This window comes from Mobula hypostoma, chromosome 6 (genome assembly GCF_963921235.1).
Source record: "Mobula hypostoma chromosome 6, sMobHyp1.1, whole genome shotgun sequence".
Classification (NCBI taxonomy): Eukaryota; Metazoa; Chordata; class Chondrichthyes; order Myliobatiformes; family Myliobatidae; genus Mobula; species Mobula hypostoma.
In genome coordinates this window covers 46,603,843-46,628,302 of record NC_086102.1, presented here as the reverse complement: position 1 = coordinate 46,628,302, position 24,460 = coordinate 46,603,843, and the positions used below count along the sequence as shown (strand labels likewise).

Sequence of the window (24,460 nt, the reverse complement as noted above, 5' to 3'; positions counted from 1 at the left end):
CATTGTGGTCATGGAGAAAAGATACCAGGACAACTGGAATCCATCAATGGTGGCGAATTATTGTTGGACACTTAAGTGAGAATCCTCAGACACTGAGTACAAATGAAAATCATTAACAAAATATTTTTAACTTAGTTGAACTATTACAAAGTATCAGCACCATTATGCAATTAAACACAGTATATTCAATAAAAGTTAATTTGTTGTTTCTCCAAATTCCTATGTGATACAAGTAGTCTGAAATTATATTTGTGTTCATCTTCAAGCAGTCTATCATAAACAAAAAAAATTCTGAGGAAGCAACACTTTTGAAAAAATTTGTTGTCCAGTGTTATCCTTTTGTTTAACCAATAGAGCCAGTTAAATAGTGGCATTCTGAAATTGTATTATTCTTCTAATATATTGCAAAAATATGTTCTTCCCATTTTAGCGTCCAACCTAATTGCATTCCATCAACAAAATACTACCAAAACATATTGCTAAAAATAAATCCTTCCCTATTTTATAGCAAAAATCAAATAGGTGAAGTTACAACTAAATTCAGAAGGTTTGGGTAAGATCAGGGTCAATATCTAATCCATTTCTATGCACACAGCATATATTCCGTAGATATAAGTAGCATTTTGATGGGAAGGCAGAACTTACCTGGGAAAAAGAGAACGGCAGAAGGAAGAAAGAAGAGGTTATGTGGGAAGGAGAAAAGACCAAAGTAATACTGCAGAGTAGCAAATTGGGTCATGCCATTTTGCCAAAGCCTGTCAGGTGTGGGTAGAAACATAAGAGAATCCACCTCCTCCTCCCCAGATTACAATCAGAACAAAGAAAAATGGTAGAAGGGCAAAACTGATTTTTAAAATCTGAATGCATGCAGTCGATGTAACAAAATAGGTGAATTAAAGGCACACAGAAATAAATAGCATCTAACATCCATAATAGAAAAACAGATGCAAAGTGACCAAAGTTGGGAATTAAATGTTCCAGAAATGTTCTTTTAGAAGCAGTAAGAAAATTGAAAAATGAGGGGTAGACCTGATAATAAAGAATTGGGCAAAACAGTAACTTGTATTAGAGCTATGAAACATCAGGTGACAAAATACATCAGTGAGAGTTATCATATCATCCGAAACTATGATGGTAATATTGGGCATAGAAAGCATAAAATAGGAAATTAGAGTCACATATAAAAGGGTAAAGAAATGATCATGCATGCTTTCAATGACATAGTCTGGGCAAATCAAACTAAAAGTAGTAGAACGGGGAATAAGCTCATGTAGTGTATAAGAATTGGCTTTCCAGGTCTATCTGCTGAGCAATCAGTGAGGGAGCAGGTTAATTTAGATTTTATATTGTGGAATGACAAAGGGTTAATTGATAAACTGCTAGCAAAGAGTCTTAAGGAAGAGTCAGCATTATATAATAGAGGGCTTTAGAGGCACATTTGTTGAGTATTTTTCCATAAATCATAAGACATATGAGCAGAAGTAGGCCATCTGGCTCATTGGCTCTGCTCCGCCATTCAGTCATGTTGATCCTTTCTTTTATCTCCTCCTCAACCCCATTTTCCAACATTCTCCCCGTAACCTTTGATGCCATATCCAATCAAGAACCTATCAATCTCTGCCTAAATACACCCAATGACCTGGCCTCCACAGCTGCATGTGGCAACAAATTCACCACCCTCTGGCTAAACAAATTTCTTTGCATCTCTGTATTGAACGGGCACCCCTCTATCCTGAGGTTATGCTCTCTTGTCCTAAACTCTCCCACCATGGGAAACATCCTTTCCACATCTTCTTTGTCTAGGCCTTTCAACAGTTGAAAGGTTTCAATGAGATCCCTCCTCATCCTTCTCAATTCCAGCAAGTACAGACCCAGAGCCATCAAACGTTCCTCGTATGATAACCCTTTCATTCCTGGAATCATCCTTGCGAACTTCCTCTGGACCCTCTCCAACGCCAGCACATCTTTTCTAAGATGACAGGTCCAAAACTATTCACAATACTCAAGGTAAGACCTCTCCAGTGCCTTATAAAGCCACAGCATCACATCTTTGCTCTTGTATTCTAGACCTCTTGAAATGAATGCTAACATAGCATTTGCCTTCCTTACCACCGATTTGACCTGCAAGTTAACCTCTAGGGTGTTCTGCACAAGGACTCCCAAGCCCCTCTGCACCTCAGATTCCTTGATTTTCTCCCAGTTTAGAAAATAGTTCGCACGTTTATTTCTACTACCAAAGTGCATGACCATGCATTTTCCAATATTGTATTTCATTTGCCACTTTCTTGCCCCTTCTCCTAATCTGTCCAAGTCCTTCTGCATCCTACCTGTTTCCTCAACAATACCTGCCCCTCCATCAATCTTCGTATCATTTTCAAACCTCAATTGAGATATTTTTGTATTTTAAGGAATTCAAGCGATATAAGATTGATACAGGAATGCAGTGCTGAGGTAGAAAATCGTCTACGATGTTATTGAATATGAGAGCTTGAGGACTTAAGAAACAGTTTCAGTGGGAGGTTATTTAGCATCTCCAACCCACTCGATAAGATCATTGCAGCCTCAGCTTGACAATCACTGCTTTTTCTGGGAAGCCATTAGATGGTTATTAGTGTCTTAGCATTCTCACGTTGGAAAAGGACATTACACTGATTATAAAACAGAAACTACTAGAAACCCTCTGCAGATAAGGGAACATTTGGAAGGGAAGAAATAAAGCTAATTAGATTATCTTATTTTGCCTCCCCCATGAAATATGGAGAGGGCTGGAAAAGTTGTAAAAGTAAAAAGAAAACCACGCAACCCAAATCGGCTGTGTACCTGAGTGCCATCACTTTTAAGTTAGAGGTTTGTGGGGAATGCTCTTCCTTGAGATGAAGTACATATTAAATGCTTATCTCTTTCCAATAGTGCAGTCAGGAGCCTGGTTTAAATGTATCATTGGATGCGTCAGAAATCAGGAAACTGGTAATTAGAGCAGATGACTATACTCATTATTTCATATTAGGTATGAACCAAATAATGCAGAAATGCTCTTCTAATCTTAGAAACTTCATCTGCATTCGGTGGCCACATCTGATCTGCCTCAAAAGCAACCAGCATCACACAGTGATCACGGAGATTGCCCAAAGGGCTTCCCTGCTTATTTCACACTACTGGGTAAGAAAGAGACGAAAAACACCATTGGAGACCCCACTGGTAATTCAGGCAAGGCCTTTGCATATTCTGGATTTCTGAGTTCCCTTCCTGCCACTTCTGTAAATGTGTTCCTAAACTTTAGGGCCAATGTTGTTTCCAAACTGACTTATTGAGTAACATCAGAATATATTCACTATAGAGAGAGTTAAAGTAGAAAAAAAACTGGCATTGATTCAAATAATTATCTGAATCAAAGGTCTTTAAAATACAAGAGGGTAAAGAGCATTACCCAGCCCTAGGGCAAAGATGAACAGATATTGTCCTTGTCGAAGAATTAGACTGAAATAGTGCTTTTATATTGCTGTTACTCAATTGCACATGAATGTGGTAGAAAATGTACCTCTTCCATAATGAATATATTTTATTGTGACCACCAAAGCTCAAAACCACACCTTCCCCCTTTTTACCTTCTTTCAGCTAGCTCTGTTATCCCGATGGTTGTTCAACGTCTGATACCCCTTTCCTTTGTCTCTCTTCTTTCTGCCCTTTCTCTGCAACTCAATATTTGTTTAACCCCATCTTCTCCCTGTTCTGGTATGAGGTCATTCATTCTGTTTCTCGCTCCACTGATGCCATCTGACCTATCGTTTAGTTTTATTTCAGATTTCCTGATTATAAACAGTAATACGTAATGGATTTCTCAAGAAATTTTTCAAGGAAAAAGTGGAAACAGTTAATTATTGGGATTTATATTTTAAAAAATTCAAGAGAAATTCCAGAAAAATATGTTGTGTTATTTCTTTTGAGTTATTGATTTGTGATGTAATGTTGCTGTGATCGGATTGTTTATTGTGCCATAACCTCACTTCTGAAGTACCAGCACATGAAAACAACATGTCAATATGTAGGGAATAAGTATTGTATACAGCTTAAAATGATAGTTAGAAGTTAGATCTAAGGAGACCAGTTTTATTATTTGTTCTAGATTGACGTTCACCACTAGCTATAAAAATTCTATTAGTATAGATTTAGTAATATGATATTGCATTATTTAAATGTGACTAAATATATGAAGGATAAGTCCGTCTTATAAATGGTTCAAGTTCCCTCAGAGGGCCATGCTGCATTCCTTGGGCCTCAGGCACATTCCCTTAGCCTCCTCCATGTCTATAGTTTAAATCTTGCAAGCATTCCACACCTGACCAATGCCATCTGCAATGCAGCTGTGTATCTTGTGACCAACTGCAGTTTCTATTAATAAAAACCAATCTGCTTTTTAGTGGCATCTTAACTAAAGGCTGTTCATCATTGAAGACTTAAAATTTATACTTTTGTAAACAAAGGTATTTTTTCATAAAAATGCAACAAATTGATATTTGGAGATTAAATCTGTGTTATAAAAATGAATAGTAGTGGAAGGTTGCTCGTCAGTTAATCCAACTTCATCTTTTCACCGAGTCCTATTCCAGCCTAGAATCTGCTGCTTCACTCTCAACTGTTTTAAAGTATAAAGTAATAAACATCTTTTAATGTATAGCAGAAAATTATTTTGAAACACTTTTTCAGATAAACATCTGAATAAACTATCCTGTAAAAAAAATGTTCTACTAATTTGTTTTAGCGATTGTAGGTTTATTTATGACATGATTGAGATCAACATGGTCGCGTAGTTGTCAGCGTAACGCTTTACAGGTGCCAGCGATTGCAGTTCGGGTTCAATTCCTGCCGCTATCTGTCAGGCGTTTGTACATTCTCCCCGTGACTTTGTGGGTTTCCTCCGCATACTCAGGTTTCCTCTCACATTCCAAAAATGTTTTCGGGTCAGGATTAGTAAATTGTGCGTGTGCTATGTCAGCGGCAGAAGTGTGGTGACACATGTGGACTACCACCAGCTCATTTTTGGACTGGGCTGGTCGTTAATACAAACAGCTCCTTTCACTGTGTGTTTTGATGTTTCAATGTGAATATAAAAAATAAAGCTACTTTTAATCTTCAAGTTTTTTTTCTTGTAATTGCATCCTTTTAGTTATTAATGTACGCAAAATTGTGATATAGTTGTAAGGTAACATTTTCATGCTCCCCAAGAGAAACAGAATGCAGAAAAAGAAGCAATCTGAATATAGTTGGATCCACTGCACTTAACAATTAAATTATTGTGCAAATTCTGTGATCCACAACAAATAAAAAAGCCTTAAGATGATTTTTGCCGGCAAGATTTAAAAGATGGGAGAATACCATTGTATCCATCAGGCATTTTTTAAGGGTTCAGTGTTTCAATTCCATTCACATTAAATGGCAGTCAGATGAATGCATTGGACTTAAATTCAAACTGTACCAGGTCTTGTAAATGTATTTGCTGCAAAGGGGCTGAAATGGAGGTAAGCTTTCTTCAAAATGACCACATTTCCCAGAGATTTTTTTTTTTAATTTATTTTTTAATCTGGGCATTGCTGGCTCTTTTGAACATGGAGAAGGCACTTGGGTGTAGAGACGAGGTACAAGGGTATAGTCGTTCTGTCGAAGGTGCTCCCGTATTTCTGTTGGGTAATGAATTCCCATATTTGAACCCAAATGAATGTCATTCCATTACATCCCTGATTTATGCCTTGTTGATAGTGGAAGCATTTTGTGTCCCAGCTAGGAAGTCACACACCACAGGATACCCAGCCTCTGATCTGCTCGTGTTGTCACACCAATAACGTGACTGATCTGGATGAACTTCTTTTAAAGGGATGTTGATGGTGGTGGTCTTGGTGATGGCGATTATCTTGACTATCAAGAGTGGGTAAGTGGACCCACCCATCTTCTCCCTCACCCAACTTCACCTACCAGCTGCCAGCTTGCACTCCTTCCCCTCATCCCACCTTCTTATTCCGGCTTCTTTCCTCCATTCCTTTCCAGTCCTGAAGAAGGGTCTCGACTCAGAACAAGAACTGTTTATTTTCTCTCCATCGATGCTACTTGACCTGCTGAGTTCCCCCGGCATCCTGTGTGGTTTGCTCTGATTTCCAGCATCTTGTGAGTAAATGGACCGTCTTTTGTTGATTATTTGAGGCACAATTATTACTTGCTACTTGTTTTGTTCATGCCTGGACATTACTTAGATCCACCCCTACTTCACTTTGGTTGTTTCATTTTCAGAGGAATTGCAAATGGAATTAGACATTGAGTCATCAGCACTGAACGTTCATACTTCTGACCTCAAGATGGAATTCTGGGAGGTTGATGTTGAAGCAGCTAACTGCGGTTGGACCTAGGGTGTTGACTTAAGGAACGACTGTGGTGATGCCCTTGACTTTCAACAGCACATTCCACTTGCTTTATGTGTGGTATTATTGCAGGAATTGAAGTGCTTTTCCGTTTGGTGTGGTAAGTGGAATAAACAGACAGCCAGTTCGGTGTACAGTGTGTCACCCATTTGATAAAAAAATCAGCAAAATTTAATTAGGCCTTAAAATATATTTAGGGTGGCATGGTAGTGTAGTGGTTAGCATAATGTTGTTACAGTTTCAGCAACCCGAGTTCAATCCTGCCACTGTCTGTAAGGACTTAGTACGTTCTCCCCATGGTTTTCCTCCAGGTGCTCTGGTTTCCTCCCACATTCAAAAGACACACAGCATGTGTTAGTAGGTTAATTGGTCACATGCATATAATTGGGCAGCATGGGCTCTTTGGGTGGAAGGGCTTGTTATTGAGTTGTACCTTTAACTAAAAATTAAATAACTAGTTGTCTTAAAGAATCACCTAGAACTCAATGACACTTCATTAAAATGAGTTTAAATCAGCGTAGCTAATCTCTAACTATGTTTCTTACCTTTATTCCTAAGTAATTACTACCACGACAGAGAGTCACAGAGTCATAGAATACTACAGCACAGAAACAGGCCCTTCAGCCCATCCTGTCTATGCTGAACCACTAATCCTCTGCCCCATCAGCCTGCACCAGGACCATAGTCCTCCATACCTCTCCCATCCATGTATCTGTCCAAATTTCCCCTAAATGTTGAAGTCAAGCCCACAACCACCACTTGCACTGGTAGCTCGTTTTACACTCTCAACACCCTTCCAGCGAAGAAGCCTCCCCTGACACTCCCCTTAAACATTTCACATTTCACCCTTAACCCATGACTCTAGTTGTAGCCTTGCCAAACCTCAGTGGAAAAAGTCTGATTGCCTTTACTCTATCAATACCCTTCATATTTTGTATACCTGTATTAAATCTCCCCTCAGTCTTTTACATCCGAGGGAATTAAGTCTGAACCTGTTCGACATTTCCCAAGTCCCAGCAACATCCTTATAAATTTTCTCTGCACTCTTTCAATTTTATTTACATCTTTCCTGTAGGTAGGTGACCAAACCTGTATAAACTACTCCAAATTAGGCCTCACCAACATCATATACAACCTCAAAATAACATCCCAACACCTGTACTCAATACATTGATTTATGAAGGCCCCATCTACCTGCGATGCCACTTTCAAGGAATTGTGGACCTGTATTTCCAGATCTTTCTGTTCTCCTGCTTCTCACTGTGTAGGACCTAGCCTGGTCGTCATCTCAAAGTGCAACACCTCGCACTTGTCTGCATTGAATTCCATCTTCCATCTTTCAGCCCATTTTTCCTCCTGGTCCAGATCCTGCTGCAAGCTTTGATCATCTTCCTCGTTATACACTACATCCCCAATCTTCTTGTCATCTGCAAATTTGATGATCCAGTTTACCAATTTATCATCCTGTCTAATCCAATTTACTAGTTCATTTTGACTGCCAATCGACTGAGCCTTCTTGACCAACCACCCATGTGGGACTTTGTCAAAGGCCTTACTAAAGACCATGCAGGCAACATCCACTGTCATGCCTTCATCAACTTTCCAGGTAACTTCCTCGAAAAACTTTATAAGATTGGTTAGGCATGACTTACCATGCACAAGGCCATGTTGACTACCCCTGATCAGTCCCTGTCTATCCAAATATTTATATATCCAGTCACTTAGAATACTTTCCAATAACTTTCCCACTATTGATGTCAGCCTCAGCGGACTATAATTTCCTGATTTATTCTTAGATCCTTTTTCAAACAACAGAACAACATTAGCCATCCTCCAGTCCTCTGGTACCACACCCGTGACAAAGGGTGTTTTAAATATTTCTGCTAAGGCCCAAAGGGTCCAAAGGAACACCTTGTCAGACCCTGGGGATTTATCCACCTTGATTTGGCTCAAGACAGCAAACACCTCCTCCTCTGTAATCTGTATAGGTCCATGATCTCGTTGCTGTTTTGCCTCACTTCTATAGACTCTGTGTCCATCTCTGAATAAGTAGAGATGCAAAATATCCATTTAAGTTCTCCCCATCTCTTTTTGCTCCATGCATAGATTACCATTCTGACCTTCCAGAGGCCCAATTTTGTCCCTTGCTTTCTTTTTGCTCTCAATATCTCTGTAGAAGTCCTTATAGTTCTCCTTCACCTTGTCTGCTAGAGCAACCTCATGCCTTCTTTTAGCCCTCCTGATTTCCTTAAGTTTTCTCTTGCATTTCTTATACTCCTCAAGTACCTCATTTGCTCCTTTCTGCTTGAGTTTGCTATGCATCTTTTCTTAACCGGGGCCTCAATATCTCTAGAATGCCATGTTTCTCTAAACCTGTTATCCTTGCCTTTTATTCTGGCAGAAACATACAACCTCTGTGTTCTTAAAATTTCACTTTTGAAGGCCTCCCATTTACCCAGTGCAGAAAACAACCTATCCCAACCTTGCCAGATCCTTTCCGCTATCATTAAAATTGGCCTTCCTCCAACTTAGAATCTCAACCATACCTATCTGTTCCCATAAACACCTTGAAACTAATGGCATTAAGATCGCCAGATGCAAAGTGCTCTCCTACACAAACTTCTGTAACCAGCCCTGTCTCATTCCCTAATAGGAGGTCTAGTATCGCACTCTCACAAGTTGGAAATTCTATGTAGTGATTCAGAAAACTTTCCTGGGCACAACAACATCTTTCTCCACAATCACCCTACTACCTGTTGTGGCGCTCTGGCTTCCATCTCCCTGCAAGTCAAGTTTAACACCCCCATCCCCCCACACCCCGCCCCCGCCACTGTGCAGCACTAGCAAATCTTTTCACTGGGATATTAGTCTCCCTCCAGTTCCAGTGCAAACTGTCTCTTCTGTGAAAGTCCCATCTTCCTTGGAAGAGAGCCCAATGATCCAAGTATCTTATGCCCCCCCCCCCATACCAACTCCTTAGCCACATGTTAAACTGTTGACCTTCCTGTTTCTGGCGTCACTAGAATGTGGCATAGGTAGCAATCCTGAGATCGCAACCCTGGAAGTCCTGTCCTTTCATTTAGCACCTAACTCCCTGAGTTCTCCTTGCAGGACCCGCCACCCATGCTACCCATGTCATTGGTACCAACATAGACCACGGCCTCTGGCTGCTTAACTTCCCACTTAAGAACGCTGTGGTCTCGATCTGAGGCATCCCTGACTCTGGCACCTGGGAGGCAACAAACCATCTGGGAATCTTGTTCTCATGCCCAGAACCTTCTTTCTGTTCCCTTAACCAATGAATCTCCTCTCCCTACTGCTCACCTCTTCTCCCACCTTCCCTTCTGAGCCACAGATCCAGACTCTACACCACAGACCTGCTCACTGTGGCTTCTCCCTGATAGGTCACCACCTCAAGGTATCCAAAGCATTATAATTATTACAGGTGTACTCTACACTGGCTCCCTGACAGTCACCCAAGTAGCTTCCTCTTGCAGCTTAGGGGTGACTACCGCCCTGTACCTATCACCTCTTCATTCTCTCATATGAGCCGAAGGTCTTCAAGCTGCAGCTTCAGTTCCGTAACAAGGTCTCTAAGGAGCTGCAGCTTGGTGCACTTCATGCGGTGTAGTTATCAGGGAGACTGGAGGTCTCACAAAGTTACAACATCTCACACAAGGAACATACCACTAACTCTGGACCCATTCTCAGCACACTGGCTATGTACTAGTAGAAAAAAAACTTATGGTAGCTTACCTAGAGCCCATATCTGTGCCTGTCAAAGCCTGCTCTTGCCCAAGCCTCTTGAGCCAAAGCTGGACCACTCTAACACTGTCCACTCACACAGTGGCCAAGTACATCCACCTTATCGGAATTAGGAAAGATGCTACCAATGGATTCTGCATTACAAAATGTGAACCCAAGAGGAAATTTTGATGGTTGGTTCCAATAACAAAAGTCCAGGCAGCATTTGAAGAGTCACCTGAAGACTAAAGACAAAAAATTTTTCCTAGAAATAATATTTACCAATGTTGTTGTTTCATGTGATGACATACAGTAACTGGTGGTTGGGCATGATGAATTGATGCACAGCACTGCAATCTTCTTTTGTTGCCAAATGAAACAATGTTTGACTGAAAGTTTTCATTTCTTAATTTGGGCAGGAAATCCTCACTGTTATTTTCAGATTTTGTGCATTTTCCCAATTTAGGGAACTACTGCAGTGATGTCCTTGACTTCCAACAACCTCAATTTAATTGCAATAATAAATCTTTAATTGACAACACCCAGGGGACATGACAACGGCAGTTGTGAATCTGAGATAAAGGGATCAGAGTATTCAGCTGCAAAACAGACACCCTCTGAAAATCTTAACTTCTGAATGTTGCAAAGCATAGCAGCAGCCATTATTACAACTCAGCTGAAATGGAATTCAAACCATTTGGTTGAGAAAGGGTTCACACGAAGGCTATGGCATCTTTAAACATTAAATGCAAGGCCTTCAACAAGTTGCGTTTATACAGTGTGTTTAGCGTAGCCAAATGTCCTGAAGAACTTTACAGGAGCATTGGCTATTACTGCAAACATCATTTATTTGGAAATGAGTAGTCACCAGATCCAGCAGCAAGTAGCTTTTCAGCCAGAAGAGACCAGATGTCCGTGTCACATGATATGCTGATCTGAGAATGCAGAGCACTGGTCTTCTGATTTATCAAAAAGCTGAGTCTGTCTGTGCCCCCTGTAAACCAGTAGTGGACAGACACATCACTCTACTGAGCAACTTGTTGCCCTCCTCTTGGATGATCCTCGTTCCATTACCTACCTGTAGCCCTCACCCCACATACCCATCTTTCTATTATCCACCTGTCTCTGGTCCAACAGAAGCTGCTACAACAGCAATGGGGAGCAATTATCTTCCTTGTCCCATGTCCAAGTTCAAGCATGCTCAGTCTTTCACATCTAAGGCCTCTAAATGCAATAAATTTGGTTCTCAATAACAGGACCTTTAGCAAAGTATTTGTCAGGTAATTGAGAAAGAATCTGTGAATATTTATTCATACTACCACAGCTCATTTTTATCATTGTTTTGAGAGTAATCTTCATGTTGATCCCTGTTTTAACCAATATTGATTTTGCAATTAGAAGTGAAGGGATGTATTTTACTGCCAGACACACTATACGAGGTCTGACTACTCGGTCACATAATAAACAGCTCTATTCACCATTGAATTTAGCCTTTTGGGGAAAGTTGGAATTACATTCCCTGATATCTTAACCTACTCAGACACCACTGTTCCTCACCAAGAGCCACATTTCTCCAAATGTTTTAGAGCATCGACAGAGGCCTCTCACTTCACCGAGTTTCAAACATTGACAGAGCTCTTTGCATTAATTGTATCAATCTGCTCTCTCGCTGCGTTGTTTTCTATCTTTCATTTTCATGTCCCCCTTTCTGCATTTTAAGCAATGATTATAGTCTAATTTAATGTATCTAATTATTTAATCCCTTTTGTCAAAAACAATGGAATATTAAAATGAGTTCATCCCTAGATGATAGATTATTGGCAGTGCCATCATTGCAGAACTGGAAATGGTTAACATGTGTGTCGAAGTGTTCTGGCTTTTAATACTGCAGCCCATCACTCTCTGCAGCACGACATAATGTATGACTCATTCCTCCTGTGAGTGCGTATGAGGACTAGGCTATGAGGCAAAGCAAGCTAAGCATTTTTAATGTGCACCAATGATTTAAAAACCATAGTAGAATGTAGCAAAAGATAGAAGATGAAGCTCAAAAATAGATCATGTGCTATTATTCTGCTTGATGGTTGTCTGTTAATGTCTGTACGTAATTTTTCTCTCCAGTTTCAGGAAATTCCATTTCTGTTTCAATTACATCAGGTATCTGACCTCAGGAAGGTCATGTAAACCGATTCTCTGAATGTCAGTGCTCACTGACTAAGCGCAGCGTGGAAGAAGACCGCTGTGGGAGAGGTAGCAGAAGGATATCCCACATGCTTGCTATTCTATCCAAGGATGAGTCAGTCACCTAAAGGGAAGTGGGGTGGGGTGGGGCAGAGGGAGCGAGGCATGAATTCGACAAAAGTAAAAAAAATGGTTTCATGTATTATCTAAAATGGATGAAACTGGTACAGATGGCTTCGCTAAAATGAATTTCAGCATCATTTAACTAAACTTAAAATCTTGCATGTGAATTTAATTTATCTCTAACATCAATATGTACGCTACACAGCGATGTCACGACTAAGAACAAATTACATTGAAAGTAATTACAAGTGTTCGGTGTTTCAACAGGTAATGGATCTCCTTAGGCTCTCAATTATTAATGTTCTGTCCTAGGTCATGGACAGGTATATGGCTGCGACAGCCTCACTTACATGTATCCATGGAGTAATGATGGAATCCACAGCTCACTGTGGACCTTGAATTATAATATGAATTCAGCCACTCAGGTGTAAGGACAGATGGTACGAGGTGACGTCAAGTTGTAGCACAGGAGACCTCTGTTGCTTGGAGACAATGCAGATCAAAGAAGGTCTGCAGTTTAACTCGGGGGTTGTGTTTATACTCTAAACTATAGCCTTGGTGGTGTGAGACAGGCAGGCAAAAAATATTTTGGCAAGTTGAGCAGAATCATTGATTTATGTTCAGTCATTTATGAAAAGAATAGTTCTTGTCACTTTGATAAAAAATAAATCAAATCTGTATCAACTCATCTACTTTTAACTCTACAAATTCCAGTGTTTAGAAATTTAAACAAATTCTACCTTAACTGAGAGTTATGATAAAACATTGTGCAATAAATGATCATTGGTACAGGAGTGGTACAAGAGGATCAGGGGATTGCTAGTTTTGTGCTGTTGCTTAATTATGGGCCAGTTAGGTTAGCTTCGAAGATAGGTAAACTATTGGAATTATTTCTGTGGTACAATACAAACCTTCACATAGAAAGGCACAGATTAATCAAGAACATGCATTCATTCGGGTAAAGTCATGTCTATTTGGCAAATAGATTTTGTCAGGAAGTCATAAGGAGGGTTGATAAGGATAAGTTGTTCATCTAAATGGATCTAAGCAAGACGTTTGACAAGGTCCTGCAAAGTGGACTGGTTAACAAAATTCTGGGTTGCAAGGAGAGTGGTAAACTGGGTCCAAAACTGGTTCAGAGGCAGAAGCAAAGGATAATGGCTGACTGCTGGGAGGGAATTCAAATGAGGTTTCAGAGGGGTCAGCCGTCAGTTCCTTGCTGCCTGTAATGTGTATTCATAACTGAAACTTAAACGTAGGGTGCACGATAAAGACCTTTGCAAAGTTATATGTGAGGTTGGAGATGGGGACTGCAGAAAGAAATGGATGTCTGATGAATGGCAAATCGGATTCAAGGACATACATAACAATATGCAGGATACTGAAAAACAAAGGGACCTTGGTGTGAGTACCACAGATCCATGGAGGTGTCAGCAGAGATCAGTAATATGAAGAAAATGGCAAGCAGGGTGTTTTTCCTTACTAGCTTAGGCACAATGTGCAAGAGCAGGGATGTTATGTTTCAATTGTATTCAACACTACTTATAGCACAGTCCGGACATTGTATACCTTCCTGATTATACTTTGCTGAAGTATAATTGGGCCTTCAATGTACAAGGTCACTTGTTAATAAGTAAAAGGAGCTAAGAGTGAAGCTGTTCCCAGTTATTGCTGCAGGTGGCTCCCACAGACCTGCATGCAATAGTACTAGCAGTGATAGAGGAATAGTACTACATTTGCTGCTTTACTAACCCGGAGATTTCCAGGAGTTTCTTGTTACATTTTGTAACTCCAAAAGAAAGACATGGGAGCTCGGGGAAAATGTACATGCTTTACTTTAGGGAGGCGCGGAAATATGACGTGGTGATGTAATGATGTAATGACGGGGGGCGGGGGGGGGACGGGTCACCCTGCTTGGCAGGAGAGACTTGCGGCTGTGAAACAATCTCAGGTCCTAGGCCTTCCCCTGTGGTGGTTGTAGGAGTTGACTCTGGAACTGCAGTGGTTTCTGGTTACGCTTTGGTTCTTCTCTGCCATAATAGGGTGACTTTCGAAATGCACTGGGGAGAATTTCTCAAGGGAAGTGTCCGCTGTTGTAAATTTTGAAGGTATTTCCCTTTCTAAGGGTAAACAGGGCAATCCATCAGCACTTCCATGATTAATTGTCCTCTTGAATTCGATCTTGTAATTGTGTCCTTCAAGAAACGGAGCCCGTCTCTGCACTTGTGCTGCTGCTGTTAGTGGAACAGCCTTCTGCAGATTGAAAATGGACACTAGGGGTTGATGGTCAGTAATGAGGGCAAACCCTCTCCCATACAAGTACAGGTTGAAATGTTTTACACCCCAAACCAGACTCAAGGCCTCTCTGTCTACCTATGCGTAAGTTTTCTCTGCAGCAGTAAATCTTATGGGGCTTTCACTTCCATCACTCGTAACATGTGACATGACAGCACCTTTACCAGAAGGTGAGGCATCCCGTGCAAGCTTCACTGGATGATGCGGCTCATAATGTGTGAGTACACTGTCTGATATCACCATTTCCTTTACCTTTTTGAAAGCCAACTCATACTGCTTTGTCCATTGCCATTTCTTCCTGATCTGTAGTAATGATTTCAAGGGGTGGAACACAAATTTGGCAGGAACCTGTTACAGTAACTGACAAATCCTAAAAAGGACCACAACTGAGACACTTCCATTGGCCTTGGGACATTCACCACTGCTGCTTGAATTTTCTCAGTACACGTGTAATGCTTGTGTGTCAATGGTGTGACCACTGTAAGAGATGGTTGATTTAAAGAATTCACACTTGTTGTGCCCTGCTCTGAGCCCATAACCTTCACATCTTTTTTTGCTCTGTCTTGAGATTTTGAAGATGTTCCCTGTCATCCTCACCAGTAACAAGGATGTCATCCAAGTAACACTGAGTGCCGGGGCAGCCTTGGAGGACCTGGTCCATAGTCTTCTGCCTGAGTACAGGTGCAGATGCTATTCCAAAAATAAACCTATGGTAGTGATAAAGCCCTTTGTGAGTGTTTATGGTGAGAAGCACTTTCACCCTTCTTCCATCTCCACCTGCAGGTAGGCCTCAGCTAAGTCCATTTTACTGAAGTGTTTTCATCTAGAAAGGTTTGCAAAGATATCCTCTATCCTGGGCAGAGGGTATTGATCTACCTTCAGTACTAGGTTAACGGTAACCTTAAAATCACCACAGATCCTGACAGACTCATTCTTCTTGGCCACTGGGACCACTGGCATTGCCCTTGGGCTCCACTCAGCCTTGGAAAGAATTCCTTCAGTTACTTTATCATAGCTGGTAAGAGGAACTGGACTCTTTTTTTGTAAAACTTTGGTGTGGCATTTTCATTTAACACTATTTTACCCTTGATGTGTTTGTTTTCCAATGCCATCTTTGAGCAGTGCTGAGGCATCATCAAGTACTTTTTAAAGTTTGCTTTCAGTTAACTCTTTTGTTGCCGGCTGGTGGCGTAGTGGCATCAGCGCTGGACTTCGGAGAGAAGGCTTCCGAGTTCGAATCCAGCCGGTTCTCTTGCACGCTTTCCATCCGTGCTGGGTTGAGTGTCGAGCTAGCAACTTGGCCTCATAAAAATAAGAAAGCCTGCTAAAAAAAAAGCTGTCATTGGCGTCCCAATGACTCCACTCAGAGTTAAGGGCTTTCTCCTTCTTCTTCTAACTCTTTTGTAGGGGATGTGGCAAGTAAATGGTGTATGGATCTCCAATCAATTACAGTTGTCTCAGCCAATTACATCCCACAATGCTGGATCTCCTGTTCTTATCACATAGAAGCCCAATTTGGCTTGTAGGTTGTTGTATTTCAGTTACAAATATCATTCCCACAGGAGTTATCTTTTCTCCAGTATAAGTCCTTAGTTGTACCTGTAGGGTTCAGTTTAGAATCTTTGAAATGCACTTCGAACTTATTTTGTGGAATGACTGAAACTGCCAAGTAGGTGTTCAATTCCATTTTAATTAATTTGCCATTCACTTCTGGCGCAAGCCATATTGCTTGTTTCCTGTTAGTTTTCACATTGTAAATCTCAAAGCTACTCAGTCCTGTGTCACTCTTATTGTTATCAGATTTTTCACCAACAGCATACAGATTAGTGCTCTTTTAGGAACTGCAACTTGACTTTTTATCTTTTTTATCTTCCCTGAGCAGTCTATTTATTTTTGTCTGCTGGGCATGCTCTTTGTATGTGTCCTACTTTGTAACATTTTCTGCAAGTTTTGCCTTTAAACCTGCATTGGTCTGTTGTATGTGAGCCCCTGCCACAATGGTAAGACAATTTATTCGGCTAGGCAGGTTTCTGTTCAGACATTGCAGTTTTGTACACACTCACTTTCATTCCCGACTGCAACTCATTTATGTGTCTGTCTCCTGTTTCCATAGATACAATGATTTCAACTGCTCTTTTAAATATGATTTGTGCTTCAGTTAGGAGCCTTTTTTGAATGCTTTCTTTCAAGATTCCACAAGCTAAATGATCTCTCAGCGCATCATTAAGCCCATCACTAAACTAACAATGCTCAGACAATTTCTTCAATTCAGCCACATAAGTTAAAATGTCTCTTTTCCCTTTTGATTTTGCCAATGAAACCTAAAGCATTCTGTAATCAACCACGGTGTTGGTTCTAAATGGCTTTGGTCTGCATTACTTCGTGATATCAGCAAAGCTCATTTCGGCTGCTTTGGTTGGAGCAGTTAAACTTCTAAGGAAACCGTATGTCTTCCACCAATTGTACGCTGGCCCTTGCTTTGCATTGGCTATTTCATTTGCTTCCAAAAACTCTGCTCAATTTGTTTAGTGTACAATATACAGTTATCTGTTGTGCAATCTAACACGTGTATCTGACACAGGAGCTTCATCAGTTTTTTGCCTTTTTTTTTAAACTCGCCTATCTCCTTCTCTCCTGGGGGGAGAAAAACATGTTGCAGTTTTCTTTAACTTGAATGTCTCTTTCTCTCTCTCTTCCTTTTCTGAAGAGAAACGTACTGCGCTTTAAAAAATTCAAACAACTTGCTGTACTTCAAGGTAGGTAGTTGTCTTGAGTTTGTTTTAAAAATACCCTGACACTACTGTAATGTTTTGTTACTTCAAAAGAAAGAGATGGGAGCCCGGAGATAAGTAAGTGTGCTTTACTTTAGGGAGGCACACAAATATAACATGATGGTGTAATGACATATGCCATTCGTGTTATTCATACATATCACCTGTAATGAATTATGTAAACATCAAAGGTAGCTTACTCAAACAATACAATTATAGTATTACTCAAATATTACTGAAATATTAAATACACAAATGTTTTGTTGCTTTATTACCAGGTGGGCATTTCAGAGTCTGTTGGAGTGGTAAATAAGATCTTGGCTAAACCAACATCATTGCCTTTTGATGACTTTGGCAAGCATTTTTCATGCCGTGTTACTAAAAGCTGCTTAAAGACTTCGCTCAAGGACTGAGTCTGAAAAAGTGTCCAGCAATGCAGTTAGTCAGATACCCTTATATCTTCGTACGCTCCTCCACCACCCTCATAGCCTGCCCATCACCTCCTGGTCCCCATGTCTTTCCCTTTATTCTATGGCACCTGTCTTCTCATATCAGATTCCTTCCTCTTCAGCCCTTCACCTCCTCCATGCATCACCTTGCAGCTTCTCATATCATCCCCCTTTCCCCAAGCTACCCACCTATCATCTGCAACCTTGTGCTCCTTTCCCTCCACCCACCTTTTTATTCTGCCTTCTGCTTCCTTCCTTTCCAATGCTGTTGAAGAGTCTCAGGTCAAAACACTGACTGCTTATGCCCTTCCACAGATGCTGCCTATCCTGCCAAATTCCTCCAGCATTGTGTATGTATTGCTTTTATTAGGTTTGCTTTTCCCTTGTACTTTGTAAAGAAAAGACTCAATCACCTTTCATCTTCTGTTAGCATGAACTTTTTTCTGTAGAAGCAGGACTGCTTGTTCCAAAAGATACACTCTATAGTGGACTGATATTTTAGGCTTTCAACTACTAATCCTCCTAATCTTTCGAACAGATCTGAAAAGTCAGTTCCCTTAGGGAAATTCACGATAAAGTGCTGAAGCCCTAGATTCACAGTACACAGAAGCAGGCTCTTCAACCCATTATGCTTGCACTGTCCGTCACCCACCTATTCATACTCATTCAGCATTCCCTCTCCTATCACCATCTCCTGCCCACCCTCATTCTCCTGCCACCCATTTCCACTCTGAGAGTACCAAATTAATTTTTCATTTGGTAGGTCTTTGGGCTATAGGAGGAAATTGGAGTTCACAGGGGAAACTCACCTGTTCACAGGGAGGACATGCACCCTCCACAGAGGCAGCACACGTGATGAGATTCAAACTTGGGGTATCTGGAGCCATGAGGCAGCAGCCCTAGCTGAATGACTTGTAAGAGCCTACATTTCAACAAGAAAAAGAGAGATAAGAATTACTCAAGCACTTGTGCCAGTACCACGATTGTCAATTTGGAAACTCAATCAAGTGGACATTCCAATTTCCTGGTGTCACACCTATTAATTGACATGAAAAGGAAGAATGCATCAACTCGAAATGAACACCTCCAGTGCTGCCTCTCCCACAATTTAGAATTCACTTTAGAACACAAAGAGGTTATTTTTCAGAGAGCGATGAACTTATACCCATTTTTTTGCACCTTAATAACAGGTAATGTGGACCGAAGATGCATGGCTCACTGTGTGGTACTCATCCACATTGAAGAATGGGAGCATTCTTGGGCTTTTTCTCCTATGTAATTCACCGCATGCAAAGTTCAATCAGGAGGAGATTGCAGCCTACCAGTGTAGAAGTTATAGCTACTGACACCAGTGGAGAAACATTTAATGACTCTGTGGTCATGGGTTGTCAGTGGTCATAGACTGGCACGACCTCAAAGGACGGTTCCTGCAAAGACTGAGTAACCTTTTCTCTGATGTCTGCTGCTGTCTGGGGACAGATTAAGTAGATCCATGTTGTCATCAAGCTGACTGAACAAGCAGTTTCCATGAAGAAATTTCCACTGACAGCATACCGAGAATCACAAAGCACTGCTAATAATTAACTCTTTAAAATAGCTTAACAAATATCAAATAGAGATTTAGGAAAAAGCGCAGAAGCTAAAATATCATCAATAGACATTCAATATTAATACTTAAGGGCAGTACAGTGGCAACTGGTAGAACTGCTACCTCACAGCACTAGAGACCTGGGCTCAATCCTGACTTTGAGTGCTGTCTGTGTGAAGTTTGCGAGTTTGCTTGGACCATATGATTTTGGTTTCCAGGTGCTTTGGCTTCCTCTCACTTTCCAAAGATATGTGTGCTGGTCAATTAGTTGGTCATGTGCAATTGCTACTCATGTGTGGGTGATTGGTAGAATTAAATGTTCAAAGGTTCATTTATTATCGAAGCATGTATCCATATACAACTCTGAAATTTGTCTTCTCCAGATAGCCACGAAACAAGGAAGAGCATGAACGTTATTCAGAGAGAAGCATCAAAACCACTAACCCCCCACACAAAAAAGAATGACATCCTGATCATCAACCTCCCAAGACTCCTCCCCCACGCACAGAATGCGACAGAATATCAATCCCTAACACCCCTCTCCTTGCACAACAAAACTGAAAAGGAACGGGAGATATGAGGAACGTTTGTTCGCTCTTGGACTGTATTCCTTGGAGTTTCGAAGAATGAGGGGAGACCTTATAGAAACATTTCGAATGTTGAAAGGCATGGACAGAGTGGATGTGGCAAAGTTGTTTCCCATGATGGGGGAGTCTAGTATGAGAGGGCATGACTTAAGGATTGAAGGGTGCCCATTCAGAACAGAAATGCGAAGAAATTTTTTTAGCCAGAAGGTGGTGACTCTATGGAATTTGTTGCCACGGGCAGCAGTGAAGGCCAAGTCATTGGGTATATTTAAGGCAGAGATTGATAGGTATCTGAGTAGCCAAGGCATCAAAGGTTATGGTGAATGGGCAGGGGAGTGGGACTAAATGGGAGAATGGATCAGCTCATGATAAAATGGCAGAGCAGACCCGATGGGCCGAATGGCCGACTTCTGCTCCTTTGTCTTATTGTCTTATAAAAACACAGAATATGAAAACTATAAGTCTGAAAAAGTCCACAAGCCATAAACACAGAACCAAAATACCATCCTCCAAGATGGCTGACATTCATCGAAAGAGAGGGACACCCTGCGAGAGCAGAGACCTACATCCTTGCCCTAGCCAGCCGCACAGCAATAGGCCGCTCACAGACTCCCTCTCTCGGCAGCGATCAAAAGGATGGCAGTCGGAGCTGAATTCTTGCTCGCCTTCCGCGTTCATCTCGATGTCTCAATCCGCATTATTCAATGCTTCAATTGGTGATTAGTGGATGCTTTAATCAATGAAATAGAGTCGAACATGGGCTCACGTCCTGTCTCAAAGTTTCTTTGAATTGAGGCCATCCGAGTCGCTTCCCAGAATCTTCTCAGGGACCGCACACCACTGGGCCACTCGAATGATCTCCAAACTGTAAATTGCAGGCTCTAACAGTCCCAGAAACAGACTTAAGGTGAAACACAGATGTAAAAGGAGCAAAATAGACATTTTTGTGGGGTATCTGGAGGATGTCAACTGAGGGAGCTTTGTCCACTGGCGCCATCTTGACTGGAAAGTTAATTCCAATCAGTGGGGAGTTGATAGAATAGAGGTAGAATGGAATTAATATAGAATTAGTGTAAATATGTCAGCTGATGTTCAATGTAGATCTAATGGGACTATTTCTATGCTGTATCTCTGTATGATTCTATGATTCCATAATTCAATATCCTTTATTGAAAGGAAGTATAATGCATGCCTGAGATCACAAGTTCTACTAAGCATTTACGAAAACCAATTTCCCCCGAGATCAATAAAGTATGACTATGACTATGACTATAATTGTGCACTCAGTGGCCACTTTATTAGGTACACCTGTACACCTGCTCGTTAATGCAAATTGCTAATCAGCCAATCATGTGGCAGCAACTTAATGCATAAAAGCATGCAGACTTTGCCAAGGGGTTCAGCTGTTGTGCAGACTGAACATCCAAGTGGGGAAGGAATGCGATCTAAGTCACTTTGATCATGTGGTGATTGTTGGTGTCAGATGGGGTGGCTCAAGTATCTCATAAACTGCTGATCTCCTGGGATTTTAATGCACAGCAGTCTCTAGAGTTTACAGAGAATGGTGCGATAAACAAACAACATCCAATGACTGACAGCTCTGTGGCTGCAAGTGTATTGTTAGTGATACAGGTCAGAGGAGAATGGCCAGACTGGTTCAAATTGACAGCAAGGCAATAATAACTCAAAATAACCACATGTTACAGCAGTGGTGTGCGGAAGAGCATCTCTAAATGCACAACATATTGAACCTTGAAGTGGATGGGCTACAGCAGCAGAAGACCATGAACATACACTCACTGGCCACTTTATTAGGTACAGGATGTAGCTGATAAGGTGGCCATCGAGTGCAGCTAGAAGACCATTAAAATCTCACATAAGCCTATGTCTAGCAAGGGTTTTCAGGATACTTTACAAAAGTGGTCTCAGTAACTTCCTCTCAGTTTGTATGATTTCCTTTGATTGCAGTGGTGAGGACAGTAAATGAAACTACCTATGAAGCAGCACTGGATTTTCAAGTGGGACAATGATTGTGGGAACTCCCGCAGTTATTGGTGATTTTATTAAATAATTCCAACTCTGTTACAACTATTTCAACAAAATTGGCCTTGATGTATTTGTATGACATTCCTCTGCGTCAGAATGAGCCAGATACTTTAAATGAGGTGATATGATAATTAAGCAGTTAAACAAAGTAATGCCTGCCATAAGGATGAGGACGATCACTGATGATCTTACTGCAACAGAACATCAGTGAAGTCAACATGGTTGGGAAGTTTTTCTAGTGAAGATCCATAGAGTTCATTGAGTGAGAACCTCTCACTCAATGTCAGCAAGACCAAGCAACTGATTGTAGACTTCAGGAGAGGGAAACCAGGGGTCCATGAGCCAGTCCTCATCAGAGGATCAGAGATAGACAGGATCAGTAACTTTAAACTCCTGGGTGTTACTATTTCAGGGGACCTGTCCTGGACCCAGCATGTAAATGTAATTGTGAAGAAAGCACAACAGTGGCTCTACTTCCTTAGGAGTATGTGGAGATTTAGCACGTCATCAAAAACTCTGACAAACCTCAATAGCTGTGTGGTGGAGAGTGTATTGACTGGTTGCACCACAGTCTGGTATGGAATCACCAATGCCCTTGAATGGAAAATCCTACAAAAGGTAATGGATTTAGCCCAGTACCTCACACGCAAAGCCCTCCCAACAACTGAGCACATCTACATGAGATGCTGTCGTAGGAAAGAAGCAGCCATCATCAGAAATCCTCACTAACTAGGCCATGCTCTAAACTTGCTGCTGCCATCAGGTAGAAGGTACAAGAACCTCAGCACACTCACCAACAGGTTCAGGAACGGTTACTACATCTCACTCATCAGGCTCTTGAACAAAAGAGGATAACTACACTCAATTGCCCATCCTAGAGTGTGCCCACAGGAAAATGAATCTCAGGTGACATACGTGTACTCCAATTTAAAAAAAAATTACTTTCAACTTTGAACTCCATTTGAAACGACGGCATGGAAAACATCCCAATGCTCCATGATTTTCTAATTTCAGGCATAAACTGCATTGCCCCTAATTTGCAATCTGGGAAGTTATGGCCTAGAATTTAATCTTTGCAATTGATCTAATAGAGCAGGAAGGTGCCAAACAAACATTGTTAAAATGTGAGTGGCTGCAGAGTCCCCATCTGAAAAAAGCAGATTGCTCCCACACCGTGTGTTGGATGAAGTAAATATGGAAGAACAATGGTTCTGCCTGTGGAAAAGATCCAGGACAGGAGGCCATGTAAGTCACCAGCGTAACCACTAAGAAATTCGGAACCAGCTTCCAAACTCCGAGAATGGTTAGAATGTGGATCTCATAATGGTGGTTAGAGTAGTTAGAGTAGTACAGGATTGTTGAGGAGGTGTGATGGGAGAAAGCTCATGTGGCCCACTTAGACTGCTCATAACAGAAAGCATTATAAAAATATTCTGTAAACATAGCTACTGCTGGAAGACAGGCATAAAGTCCATTATGCCAGGATTTTACTTCAAAGAATTCTGACCTGAAGTATTAAGACAATCACAATGTTCATTTCAAGTAATAAAAAGTATTCCCAGTAATACTAGGCGTTCCCTGCCATCGGGCACAAGTTAATTAGATTTGACCTCATGCTTCACAGGACAATCAAAATGCCTTGAAATGATATTATCAGCTGCTTCAATTGTTTATTATACTCCATGCTCAAGGAAGTCACGAATAACTGAGGAAAGAAAAGCATAGAACATTATTGCAAACCACAGGCATTGTATTCCAGAATGTATTGTATATATTCTAAAAAGAAAACATAGTCAAAGCAAGGTCATTGGAAGGACTGGTTTCTTTGGAATAGTAAGTATTGAAAGCTTCTTGTGACCTTTGCTCCTTTCAGATTTGATTCTGGCACAATCTAGACAGAATTCAGCTTTGATTAGATTTGTCTCACTGCTCCCACTGTGCTCACTAAATTTTCATTGTACTAAACAAAACCATTCCACTGCATTCCCATTGCAGCAGTTGGTATTTTCGAGTTCTACTTTTGGATTTCCAGCTTTGGTTCAATTAGTTCTTTTAATTAATTTTGCTTATGATTTCCTTTTGTGAATTGAACAATACTATAATTTTAACGGAAAGTGACATTTTAACCCCTGTTCCTTATCTACATGTTATCTGTCAATCATATTCCTAAAACTGGTAGGGAACACTGAATGGAGCATTAAAAGTGGAAGGGAAGGACATGAGTAAGATTTCAGACAGGTGGAAGCTGTTGCCTAGAACCCCCAAGACT

At 41.0% G+C, this 24,460-nt stretch overlaps 2 long non-coding RNA genes across 4 annotated transcripts in view; one reads left to right on the top strand and one right to left on the bottom strand.

The window, feature by feature from the left end:
• Positions 1 to 12,219: 12,219 nt before the first annotated feature.
• Positions 12,220 to 24,460, bottom strand: part of LOC134348014 (uncharacterized) — a 46,702-nt gene continuing 34,461 nt past the window's right edge. Inside the window, exons 2-3 of the long non-coding RNA XR_010018326.1 lie at positions 18,780 to 18,892; positions 12,220 to 12,456 (exon numbers count right to left, since the gene is read on the bottom strand). This is a non-coding gene — a long non-coding RNA (uncharacterized LOC134348014). The remainder of the gene's footprint in view (positions 12,457 to 18,779; positions 18,893 to 24,460) is intronic.
• LOC134348012 (uncharacterized) overlaps positions 23,720 to 24,460 on the top strand; it is a 43,254-nt gene continuing 42,513 nt past the window's right edge. For all 3 annotated transcript variants that reach the window (XR_010018324.1, XR_010018323.1, XR_010018325.1), the window contains exon 1: positions 23,720 to 24,024. This is a non-coding gene — a long non-coding RNA (uncharacterized LOC134348012). The remainder of the gene's footprint in view (positions 24,025 to 24,460) is intronic.